At 42.5% G+C, this 12,730-nt stretch overlaps 1 protein-coding gene and 1 long non-coding RNA gene across 8 annotated transcripts in view; one reads left to right on the forward strand and one right to left on the reverse strand.

Moving 5' to 3' along the window:
- NHSL2 (NHS like 2) overlaps window positions 1-12,730 on the forward strand; it is a 233,413-nt gene that overhangs the window by 102,969 nt on the left and 117,714 nt on the right. Inside the window, exon 1 of one of the 6 annotated variants that reach the window (XM_070503006.1) lies at window positions 1,229-1,437. The exons of the other annotated variants lie outside the window; for them this stretch is intronic. The gene's annotated coding sequence lies outside the window, so the exon portion shown is untranslated. Of the gene's footprint in view, window positions 1-1,228; window positions 1,438-12,730 lie in introns of those variants that run through there. 6 annotated transcript variants of the gene reach the window in all.
- The window catches only part of LOC139042782 (uncharacterized), a 38,632-nt gene that overhangs the window by 8,795 nt on the left and 17,107 nt on the right, over window positions 1-12,730 (reverse strand). The gene's annotated exons all lie outside the window — the stretch shown is intronic.

The following is a 12,730-nucleotide window of genomic DNA, read 5'->3' on the forward strand; positions in this document are numbered from 1 at the left end:
CCTTTTACAATGACAGCACCCAGGCTGAACCCACCCCAGACTAATGGAAGGTGGGGCTTGAATAGGAGCATTTTTTCCAAAGTTCCTCAGGAGATTCTAATGTGGAGACAGCTGAGAACCATGGCGCAAAAGGAAATGGGGCTGTGTGCTGCTATTTGGAGACAATGAGGAAGGAGGGGGAAACTTGGAGACCGCGCCCTGCTCTGCAGACAGGATGAAAAGGAACAGAAGCCCAAGCGTGGAGAGGAGGCCGGCGGCTATAGGGGAGACGAGCAGCTGGAGCCTGCAGTGAGAAAGAGCTACAGAGGGGCCACCAGGGCCAGAGCTTGGCCCCAGCTCCTACCTGGCTGATGGCCTGGGTGGCTTTTCCGCAGGAGGAAATGGGAAATATGAGGGCGAGGAGAAGATGGGGATGTGCTCACAGCCTCTTTCTGTGCCCTTGAATGGCAGGTCCTGAAGAGTTGTTAACACCTTGTAAGGAACACTGGAGACAGTCTGTTCCTCCTCCTCCCTTGGCACACACACAAAATGGCTCCCCATCTACCCACTCACAGGCTCACACCTGGATTCCACCCCTAACCAACCCAAAGGAAAGTCCCAGCTCTGATCCATGTAAATATCTGGCAGCTGGAGCAGGACAGCATGCTGGGTGTCAGACACCAGGGCCCCAAGGGTGCTGCCTTCTGCTGTAACAGGAGACTGCAGCAAGCTGCGAGCTCAGCAGGGCTGTGATTATTGCCTTTTCGTGTGTCAAGAAAGGAAACTGTGGCCAAGAGGAGGAAAACGACTTGTTCACCGCGACACAGGAAGTAATGATAGACATGGGACTCCTGGTCCAGTGCTCCTTTTCCCATACCCGCCTGCAGACTTCAGCTTTGGCCCCTAATCTACCAGTCCCGGGAAACTGACCTACTTCCTGCCATGGCCCTGTGGCTCTAACAGGGTCTCTTGAGTCACCCTGCAGAGGTTTGGAGTTGGCTGCTCTGAGAGAATCTCGAATAAACCTCCAGCTCTGAGTCTGGATCAAGAGTGAAGGTGTGGGGCATTTTGGGTTTTGTGCTTGTGTTGCCTTCCCCCCCGTCTTTTGTTCTGGGACATATTTCGGCCAGGTGAAATTTTCCTCCCCACAAAGTGGAGACTATGTCTTTAAGAAAGGACGAGTCAGAGCCACGGGGATCAGTTTCAAGCAGCCCTCAGAAGGCAAATCTGGATTGAGTTTAGGAAGAAAAAAGAAGGGGTTAGCTTTGGTCCTGCCTCCTTTCCTTTCTCTCCTTTGCTCGTCCCTCCTCCGGCCTTAGTCTGGAAATTCGGTTAACTTGGCCAGGAGGTTACAGAGCCCAGGGCTTTCCCCAGCAGCCTTGTCTCTCACCTTGTCCCTCCTCCAGCTCCCAAGCACACGATCTGGAGGACTGCTGGGCAAGTTGCTGGAATGATTAGGTACGTAGTCTGAACATTTTAACCTTTGCCCTGTCAGTGAGGTCTGGGGAGTGTCCAACACGGACCTGGTGGGAGGTGGGAGAGAGACCCCCAGTACCACCAAGAACCTTGGTAACTGAGGCAGAAAGAAGATGGGTGGGCTTGGCCATACTCGTCTCAATGACTCCACCAGGGGCTCTGTGTTCGGGAGTCTGTAGGCTCAGAGAGAGCCTGGTCCATGCAGCCCGGCCCACCACCGCCCTTGTGGGTTGCCAGCCAACCCCTGATGGGTGGGAGTTTGGGAGTGTGGAGTCTTGAGTTTGTTGCTGCTGCTGCTGCTGCTGCTGGAAGAATTGAGGCCGGGGTGTGCTAGGAACCCCATGAGAAAGGCAGATGGGAACATGTCCAGCCTCAGCCCTCTGTCTGTCTGTCCATGACACACTGGTGGCATGTAACCTCTTGGATGAGGTGAATGGGATTCAGTCTGCTCGAGTTGCATGTGCAGAGGGCCAGGAGCCACACAAGGTCTTCTTGGGCTTATTTTCAACTTTATGAGATGACTACAAGCAAGGCTTTTAGTTTTTAAGGACTTCATTTTACACCTCAGAGAAAGAGACTTAATGCTACTTAGCTGAAAGGGGGAAGCACAAAGAAAGAGGTAAAGAAAGCAACGTGGGCCGGTGATAGAGATTCACGGAGAGCCTAAGATTTCTGTGAGCTCAAGAATGTCTTTCCCCTATATTTTAGGATTCATCCATGCATTTATTTATCTATTTATTCAACAAACATATGTTAAATGCCTATTGGCGCCCATTGCTCGTGTGGGGGAACCAGCAACCCAATATGGCAGCTGATCCTCCCACCTGGCCTCCTTCTCTAGGTCTCTACTCCCCCTTTCCCTCACCCCCTCCCAGCCCTTTTGAGAGGGGAAGAGGCACCAGCTTCTAGTCCACTTAGGTGACCTGATGAGGGCATGATAAGTGCTGACGTTGTTGGCACTAGAGTGGGTACGTCTCACCTGACAGCAGTCCCTCTTGAAAGAGACTTGGGCCTGAGCCCCAAACATGATCTCAACCGCTGGGAAGGACTTTGAAGGTCAGGAACCAGCAGGGATGCAGAAGTTCAACCTAACCCCTCCCAGACAGAAGGGGCAGGCCGGGCCTTCTTTGGACATTAAGGGTAGAGCTGGGCCCCTAGTCAGGCCTTTAGCATTATATGTGGGCCAAGCATTGGTTGGATTTGCCAAGAGCATCTGAGGACTTGGTTCTCTGTGACTTAAGCAAGTTGTCATAAATTAGGCAGGAGGTGTGCTGGGATCTCAGCCACCTAGGCTGTTGAGGAAGGGGTGGAGTTGGGAATGCTGGTTCTTGGGTGGTCTTTTGGGTGTGGAAGGCTTAGCATGGCCCAGACAGGCTTGTGTGTTTGTGTGTGTGTGTGTGTAATATAGGAAGGAGTCCCTAGGAGAAAAAGCCTGGCAAAAACCAGACAGGAAGTGTAACCCTATCCAAGTAGGCTTGGGATTTAGGACTGGACTCATAAGTGGCAGGTTGCACAAGGGCCCAGTGACTACAGTGAAGGAGCAATGCCAGGGCCTGCTCACCCCGCTGGGGGCAGAAATGGGAAGGGGGCTGAGCAGATGGGTGAGCTTCATGACTTCAGCTGAGGGGGCTGAGTGGGACTACCAGGAGCTACCACCACCCTACTTAAAAACAAATCCTCATAGCAATATCTGTCTACACTGCACTCTGGGCATTTGGGCTTGAGCTGGGCTTATCTGAGGGGTTATTTCAGAGCCTGGGAGAGAGATGGGGAATAGTCTGTATGATTTTGTGAGGCTATGACCGTGACACTCTGCAAATTTATCCTTGTCCACCCTGCAAACCCCACTGTGGCTGCGCCTGCCTCCCCATGAGGGGCTATCACTGAGCTAGACCTCCTGTTCCTGCAGGTAGGCTCTCTGCTCTCCCACGTGCTATGCCCACTTCCTGGATCGGGGCTCTAACCTGCAAGCTCCTGTCATTCCCTCCCACAATAAAGCACTTGCCCCAAGCAGGTTGTTCCACTGGGTTGAGGGGAGAGGGTCAGGGAGTTGGAGGCGGGGATTGTGTCAGGAAGGCTAAATGCCAGGCAGCATCCTAAAGATAAAATAGGGAGCTGGGCCTTCCCATCTAGGGCAACTTCATGGAAGAAGCTCAGTAAATGTTTCCTCTCCCTCGTGAGGATGCATTTTGGAGAAGCACTTAGTTTCCTCTCCGGTTTCTCTACAAATCTGATTGTCTGAAGGGAGCAGGTTTTGTGTACTAATTTTTTTAAGTGGAGAAAAATCACCCTTTAAATGTAAAGCTGAGTAATTCCAGTAAAAAGATCCAAGCAAATGAGGCTTCTGCCCAAGTATGGGAAAATATCCATCCATCTCTCCGCTTAATTAGAAAAATGATCCGCCGAGTAGTGAGTCATGCTGCCCGTCAGCAAACAGCACCATCCCTAGCCACACAGCCAGAAATAATGTAGGTGAGAGATGACAACAGCCGTGATGAAGAAAAGACGTGAAAGGACTCAGATTCCTGATGCCAGCAGCTGTTTGGATGACCTTTGGCCCCTCCTGGGCAATAGGTAATGCATTGAACTGGGCTGCGTCATCTGTGACGCAGATCCACACGGCTGAGGTGTGTAGTATATCTTGATAAGTGGGGTCTCTGCAGGGGGCACTCAGGATCAATCCATAGCTCTTTGCATAGTCTTGGAGTTCTTTTTTATTGAGGAAAACATATATACAGTAAATTGTATAAAGTGCACTAGTTATAAACGTACACCTCACTGAATTTTTACGTATGTATACATCTGTGTGTAACCACCACCCAGAACAAGATGTAGGACATTTGCAGCACCCCAGAAGTCTCATTTTTGCCCCTTCCACTTGGGGGTTGTTTATTTACATGCACCAAAGTGCTGCAACCAAATGTTTGTGATCAGTGGTGTGCTGGTAAACGTTTAACAACCAGTTATGGTGTGTGTAGGGGGGTGCCCTGCTTTGTAGCGTTTGCCAATTTTTGTGGCGTAAATATTGTTGCCATGGCTGATTTCAAGCTACAGACAGTTTAACAACTGGCTTGCAAAATTCTGAAAATTTACCAGTCGGCTCTGGTGAGGCTCTGGCCAGGGCAAACTGGCTCCAGTACACCAGTGGTTGTGATGTGGGATCAAAGAGAGCCAGGTGGGTCCACCGGTCTACCCAGCCCCGCCTAGTCCAGCCCGCTTAGTGAGGAGAGAATGGTTCACACAATTTAAAGTGATCCTAACTTCTTTCATCCATGCACCAGACATCAATTGTGCCCCTATGTTGTGGCAAGCTCTGGGGTCACAAACATGAGTAAATCATGGCTCTGTCTCTCAAGGAGTTTCCATAATTCAACACTTGGACGGAGAGGCAGACATGTGGAGGTGCACGTGCAATAAAGGGTTCTAGGGGCTGGGGTCGGAGACTACATGGATCATATTGAGGGCACCAAGGAGGGCTCATTTCGGCCTTGGAATCTGAAATGCATTTCTTACCTCACTTTATGAGTATTAAACGAGATAATTCATGTATAGGACATAAGCACTCACTAATTATTAGCTCCAATTAGGGATTACTAGCTACTAACTTGGGCAAGCCCTGGGCCTAGGTCTCATTTTCTTCATCTGTGAAGTGAGAATAAAATGCCAACCTTGTCCGAGTTGTCTTGAAAATTAAATAAGATCATATATGTGAATTGTCTGGTGCAGAGCAGGTTCCCAGAAAATGCTGATTTTCCTCCCTTCCCTGCTTTCCGATATAGTGACTTACGACCTCTCCTGAAAAAGCCAAGCTCTTACCTCTTAGGAAATAAATGCCATCAAGTAAATATACCAATTCCCCCTTTCTTAAAAACTTTTTTCTTTGAAATAATTATAAATTCACAGGAAGTTGCAAAAAAATGTACGCGGGGTCCTGTGACCCTTTACCCAGATTTCCTGGGACATTGATATTGGTACAATCCACAGAGCTTATTCAGATTTCACCAGTTTTACATGCACTCTGTATGTGAGTGCGTGTATGTATTGTGTGTGTATGAAGTTTGATCACATGTGGAGATTTGTGTAACCATCCCCACAATAAAGATGCGGAACTATTTGATCACCGCCAAGATCTCCTTGGTGCTACCTCTTGGATTCACATCCACCCACTACCCACTCCCTCCATTGCTAACCCCTGGCAGGCAAGACTCTATTCTACATCTGCATGGTTTTGTTATGTCAAGAATGTTATATAAATGAATTTGTGTAATATGTAACATTTCAATACTGATTTCGTTCAGCATCGATTTCGTTCAGCATCGTTTTCTTGAGATCCTTGCAAGTTGTTGCATCTATCAATAGTTTTCTCCTTTTTATTGCTGAGTAGTATTTCATGGTATGAATGTACCAGTTTGTTTAGCCATTCACCTCTTGAAGGACATGTAGGTTGTTTCCAGTTTGGAGCTGTTATGAATAAAACTGCTATGAACATTCATGTAACAGGTTTTTCTGTGAACATAAGTTTTTATTTCTCTGGGATAAATGCCCAAGCGTGCGATTGCTGAGTTTTATGATATTTGCATGCTTAATTTTTAAAGAAATTGCCAAACTTTTTTTGGAATGCCTGTACCATTTCACATTCCCACCAGCAACATATGAGTGATCCAGTTTCTTGGCATCCTCACTGGCCCTTGGTGTGGTCACTATTTTTTTTAAACTTTAGCCATTCTGATAGGTGTGGTGATATTGCACTATGGTCTTAACTTACATCTTCCTGATGGCTAATGACATTGAACATCTTTTCATGTGCTTATTTGCTATCTGTATATCCTCTTTAGTGAATGTCTGTTCATGGCTTTTGCCCATTTTCTAATTGGATTGTTCAGTTTTTATTGTTGAGTTTTGAGAGTGCTTTACTTATTGTAGATACTAGTCCTTTGTTGGTTATGTGGTTTGCAGATACTTTCCCCTACTCTGCAGCTTGTTTGTTCATCCTCGTCACATGAGCTTTTGCAGAGCAAAAAATTTTAATTCTGATGAGATTCAGTTTATCAATTTTTCCTTTTATGGCTTGTCCTTTTGGTGCTAAGTCCAAGGACTCTTTGCCTAACCTTAGATACCAAAGATTTTCCCTTTTTTTCTAAAAGTTTTATAGGTTTATGTTTACATTTAACTCATCATCAATTTTGAGTTAATTCTTTTGTGAGGTGTGAAGTTTAGGTTAAAGTTCCTTTTTTTTTTTTTTGGCCTGTGGATGTCAATTCCTTCAGTACCATTTGTTGAAAAGGCTATCCTTCCCCCATTGGATTGCTTTTGCACCTTGTCAAAAATCAGTTGCGTGTATTTTGTGGGTCTATTTCTGGGTTCTCTATTCTGTTCCATTGATCTGTACATCTATCCCTCCACCAATCCCACACACTATTGATTAATGTAGCTGTATAGTAGACCGTACCACTGAGTAGAGTGATTGCTCCCACTTCACTCTTCTTTTTCAAGATATTTTTAGCTATTCTAGGGCCTAGTGTCTTTCCACATAGATTTTAGAATAATATTGTCTATATCTACAGAAAACCTCGTAGGATTTTGATAGGAATTGCATTAAACCTATAAGACAATTTGGGAAGAATTGACATCTTTACTAAGTTGAGTCTTCCAATCCATGAATGTATGTGTCTTTCCATTTGTTTAGGTCATCTTTGATTTCTTTCCTGAGCATTTAGTAATTTTCAACATAGAGATCCTGTACAAGTATAATACACAAGTACTTCATTTTCTTTGGGATGACTGTAAATGGCATTAGGTGTTTTTAATTTGGTTCCCACATGGTCAGTGCTAGTATATAGAAGTACAATTGTCTTTTCTGTGTTGATCTTGTATTGTGCAACTTTGCTGAACACATTTATTAGTTCTAAGAGAATTGTGCTTAGGATTTTCTACATAGACGATCATGTCATCTGCAAATAGGGACAGTTTCATTTCTTCCTTTCTAGTTTGTGTCCCTTTTATTTCTTTTCCTTGACTTATTGCAGTGGCTAGAACTTCCAATAATATGTTGAGTAAGCATGGTGAGAATAAACATCCTTGCCTTCTTCCTGATCTCCAGGGGAAAACAGTCAGTCTTTTACCATTGAGTTTAATGTTAGCTGCAGTTGTTTTGTAGGTGTTCTTTACTAAGTTGAGAGAGTTCCCCCCTCTTTCTATTTTTCTGAGGGGTTTTATCATGAAAGGTGTTGGATTTTGCCAAATGATTTTGCCACAGCAATTGATCTGATCACATAATTCTCCTTTAGCCTGTTGATATGGTGGATTGCATTGATTCTTCAAATATTGAACAAGACTTGCATTCCTGGAATAAACTCCCACTGGAATAAAATATCCACTTTGTCATGGTGTCTAATTCTTTTTACATATTGCTGAATTCTATTTCCTAACATTTTGTTAAGCATTTTTGTGTTGATATTCGTGAAGGGTATTGGTCTGTAGGTTTTACTTTTGTACTAGGTTTGTCTAGTTTGTATAGGATAATACTGACCTCATAAATGAATTGGAGGAGCATTCCCTCCTTTTCTGTTTTCTGTAAGAGATTGTGTAAAATTGGTCTTAATTTTTCTTTAAATATTTGGTAGAATTATCCAGTGAAAGTACCTGGGCCTAGAGATTTTTTTGGAAGCTTTTTAAATTTTGAATTCAATTTTTTAAATCGTTGTAAGAGTATTCAGACAATCTGTTTCTTGACTGAGCTTTGTAGTTTGTGGTTTTGAGGTATTGGCCCATGTCTTCTAAGTTGTTGAATTTATGAGTGTGAAGTTATTTATAATATTTGCTTATTATCCTTTTAACTGTTTCAGGATCTGTACTGATATCCCTGTTTCATTTTTGATACTGGTGATTTGTGTCTTCTCTCTTTTTTTACCTCTGTTAGTCTTGCTAGAGGTTTATCAATCATATTTTTTTGAGAACTAGCTTTTTGTTTCATTGATTTTGCTCAATTGCATTCTCATTTTTAATTTCATTGATTTCTGCTCTTTATTATTTCCTTAATTCTTCTTGCTTTGGGTCTATTTTTCTCTTCCTCTACTTTCTTGGGATAGAAACTTAGATTATGGATCTGAGGCCTTTCCCCTTTTCTAATGTAAGCATTCAGTGACATAAATTTCACTCTAAGCATTGCTTTAGATACATCCCACAAATTTTGATATGTTATATTTTAATTTTCATTCAGTTCAATGTATTTTTAAATTTCCTTTGAGACTTTCTCTGTGACCCATGGATTGTTTAGAAGTGTGTTGTTTAATTTCCAAGTGTTTCGAGATTTTCCTGTTGTCTTTTTTATTAATTTGTAGTTTGATTCCATTATGGTCAGAGGACATACTCAATGTGATTTCAAATATTTTTAACTTATTGAGGTTTATTTATAGTCTACGATGTGGTTTACTTTAGCGAATGTTCCATGAATCCTTGAAAATCTGTGTATTCCGCTCTTGTTGGGTGGAGTGTTCTGTGTATATCAGTTAGATCCTATGGGTCGATTGTGTTATTGAATTCTTCTGATTTTCTGTCTAGTACGTGTATCAATTATTGCAAGTGGATAACTATAATTGTAGATTCATGTACTTCTCCTTTCAGCTCTATTAGTTTTTGCTTCCTGTGTTTTGCAGCTCTCTTATTTGATGCATCCACATTTAGGATTGCTACGTCTTCCTAGTGGATTGACCCTTTCATCATTATGTAATGTCTTTTTCCCTAGTAATTTTCTTTGCTCTGAAGTCTACTTTATCTGATATCGATATAATCTCTCTTGCTTTTTAAAATTAATGTTTGCATGACATATCTTTTTCCATCTTCTTACTTTCAACCTACCTGTGTTGTTATGTTTTAAGTGAACTTCTTACGGACAACATATAGTTGGGTCATGTTTTTTAGTCCATTCTGCTAATTTCTATCTTTAATTTTAATAATAGACCATTTACATTTAATGTAATTATTGATACATTAAGACTTAAGTTTGTTACTTTATCTTTGGTTTTCTGTTTTCCTTTCCCAGTCTTCATTTGAGTTACTTGAACATTTTTTCAGAATTCCATCCTGATGTATCTGTAGTGTCTTTGAGTGTATCTCTTTGTATAGCTTTGCTGTAGGCATATATATATAATCGCAGGTACTAGTGTTGTCATTTTGCCAGTTCAGGTGAAGTGTAGAAATCTTACCTCCCTCTATGTTCTTTTATCTTTTTTCCATTTATAATTGTCTTAAATATTTCCTCTACGTATATTTAGAACTATATCAGGCAGGATTATAATTTTTGCTTCAACCATCACACCATCGAATGTAATTTAGAAAATTTAAGAGAAGAAGACTTTATTGTATTTAGCCATATTTTTGCTTAATAATTGCTTTCTTTTCCTGCTATTCCAAAGTTCTGTCTTTAATCATTTCCTTTATGTTTAGAGAACTTTCTTTAGCTATTCTTTCAGGGTGGGACTCCTGATGACAGGTTCTCTTAGTTTTCCTTCCTCTGAGAATGTCTTGATTTCTCCTTCATTCCTGAAGGATATTTTCATTGGATTTAGGATTGAGGGTTGACAGCTCTTTTCTTTCAGCACTTGAAAAATGTGCTACTTTTTTCTGGACTCCATGGTTTCTGATGAAAAATCAGTCAGTTGAATTTTTTTTCCACTGTGGGTAATGGATTGTTTTTCTCTGACTGCTTTGAAATTTTTTTTCTTTGACTTTAGTTTTCAGAAGTTTATTTATGACTTGTCTTGGTGTGAATTTCTTTGTGTTTATCCTAGTTGGGGTTTGCTCACCTTCTTGAATCTGTAGGCTTATGTCTTTCACCAAATTTGGAGCATTTTCATGCTTTATTTCTAGTCTCATTTTATTTCTCCTCTCCTTCTGGGGCTCTGATCATACAAATATTAGATCTTCTGTTATTGTCTCATAGGTCTCTGATGCTGTGTTCGTGTTTTCTTCAGTCTATTTTCTCTCTGCAGTTAAGATTGTATAATTTTTACTGTTCTATCTTCAAGTTCACTGATCCTTTCCTCTGTCATAATTCTTTCTTCTATTGGGTCTATCCAGTGAGTTTTTGTTATATTTTTCAGTTCTATAACTTCTATTGTGTTCTTTTTCTTATATCTTCTATTACTGTGGTTGAGATTTTCTATTTTTTTCAAGAGTATTTGTTAAAGCGTTTTGTGATGGCTGCTTTAAAATCTTTGCTCAATAATGCCAACATCTGATTAATCTTGGTATTGGCGTGATTGATTGTCTTTTCTCATTCATGTTGTGATTTTCCTGATTCTTGGTATGATGAGTGACTTTTTTAGTGTATCCTGGACATTTTGCTTATTATGTTAGGAGACCCTAGATCCTATTTCAATCTTCTATTTTAGCAGGCATACATCCTTTTTAGGTTCAACAGGTAGGTCCTGGCCTACTTCTGAGGGCTGTTGTTCCAATGACAACTTAGTTTTCAGAGCCCTTGCAGTGCTATTCTGGTCTGCTTTGTTCACCCTACTGGAGCAGAATGTACTTCCCCAAGACTGGTACTGCTAGGTGGGAGTGGGAGACACCAGGCCTGTGAAGAAGGAAAGCTCTTCCCCAGGCCAGATTTCTGTGAGGCTCCCACTTGATCCCTACTGGTGCCCCCAGTGGTGGCAGAAGGTGCTTCCCCAGGCCTCTCCCTGAGTTCCCCTTGGTAAGCAGTGAGAGATGCCAGGCTACAAAGTAGAGAGTGCCTCATCCAGCCAACTCCCTGGGCAGCCTGGTGCCAACAGGGCTCCCACTCAACCTCTGCTAGTGCCACCAGGGAAGGAGAGGCCTACCTAGGCTACCTTCTGTCACTGGGTGGAGGGATGGGAGATGCTGGATAAGGGTTACCTTCTGCCACTGGGTGGGGGATCAAGAAATGCTAATGAATCTCTTTTAACACAGAATCCAAACCACCAGAAAGCTCAAGTATCCCAGTTTGCTTTGGCAGCATAGGAGTCGTATTTCTACATACAGGATATGAGAGTGGGGCCTGGGATCTAATCACAGTTCTTGTCCTTGGACAAGTCACTTCACCTGTCTGAGCCTCAAGCACCTCCTCTATAAAATGAGATGAATGCGGTACTTCCTTTCCAGCACTGTGTGAAGGTTTAAATGATCTATGGTCTGTGACAGCCCTATGTTGCCCCCAGCCCCATGCCTGCTGCAGCAGGCCTTCAGCGAAGGAGCCTGTGTGTAAAAGGATGAGGCAGGGGCAACCAGAAGCACTTTTCGTCCCACATTTTCAAAATTACAGACTCTTTCAAACACACAGCAAAAGTAGTGAGAAAAATGTAAAATCTTAATGTTCTGCCACGTTTGCTTCAGATCTTTGCTAAGAAACAGCTCATTACAGATCTAGTTGTGAGCCCCACTCCATCCTGGCCTAGAGGAAGCCAGGATGCCAGATTGGCTCTTTCTAATTCCCATGCATGTATTTATACTTTCACCATGTACGTATGCATCCATAAACAATATATACTATTTTGCATATTTTTAAGCTTTATATAAATGACATCATACTGTGCATACATATTTTTCTGCAACTTTCTGGTTTTTAACTATGCTTTTGAGATTTATCCATGCTGATACGTGAGTTATAATTTATTCATCTTTATTGCTGTATACTATTCCATACAATGGCTATATCACAATTTATTTATCCATTCTCCAGTTGTTAGACACTTAGATTTCTTCTCATTTTTTGCTGTTTACAAACAATGCCACTATGAAATGCCTTTTGAAACATTAAAAAAAGTCTCCAGCTTTGAGTTCAGTCAAGTTCAGTGGCAGGTACACTTCCAATCAATAATCCCCACGTGGTGTCTGGGGAAATCTCACAAAGATCCATTAACCACAATCTGGCCCTTTTTGGTTGGGTGGGAACTGGTTGCATCAGGTAGGCTGGGTCCTGTGTGGAGTCATGGGTATTCAGGACTCAGTTAGAGACCCTACACACATTTAGGACCCACACATGCATCTTCTTTACCCATTTTCAATCCCTTGGCTTCATCTCATCATAGCCCTATTCAAAGTCCTCCTGTCCCTGTCACTTTCATGCCCACCTCCTTCAGTACATGACACGTCCTCAGTGTCCCTCCCTCTGCCATTCTTTATTTGTTATCCCGCAGTCCTGTGGCCCCAGGGAAGGGAAAGGGCCTAACATTTATTGAGCATCTGCTCTGTACATTAACACCAGGTTAAGTGCTTTTAAATACCCAGTCTCATTAATGGTTCCACTCGCCCT

The sequence above is a fragment of the Equus asinus genome, chromosome X (assembly GCF_041296235.1).
Source record: "Equus asinus isolate D_3611 breed Donkey chromosome X, EquAss-T2T_v2, whole genome shotgun sequence".
Taxonomy (NCBI): Eukaryota; Metazoa; Chordata; class Mammalia; order Perissodactyla; family Equidae; genus Equus; species Equus asinus.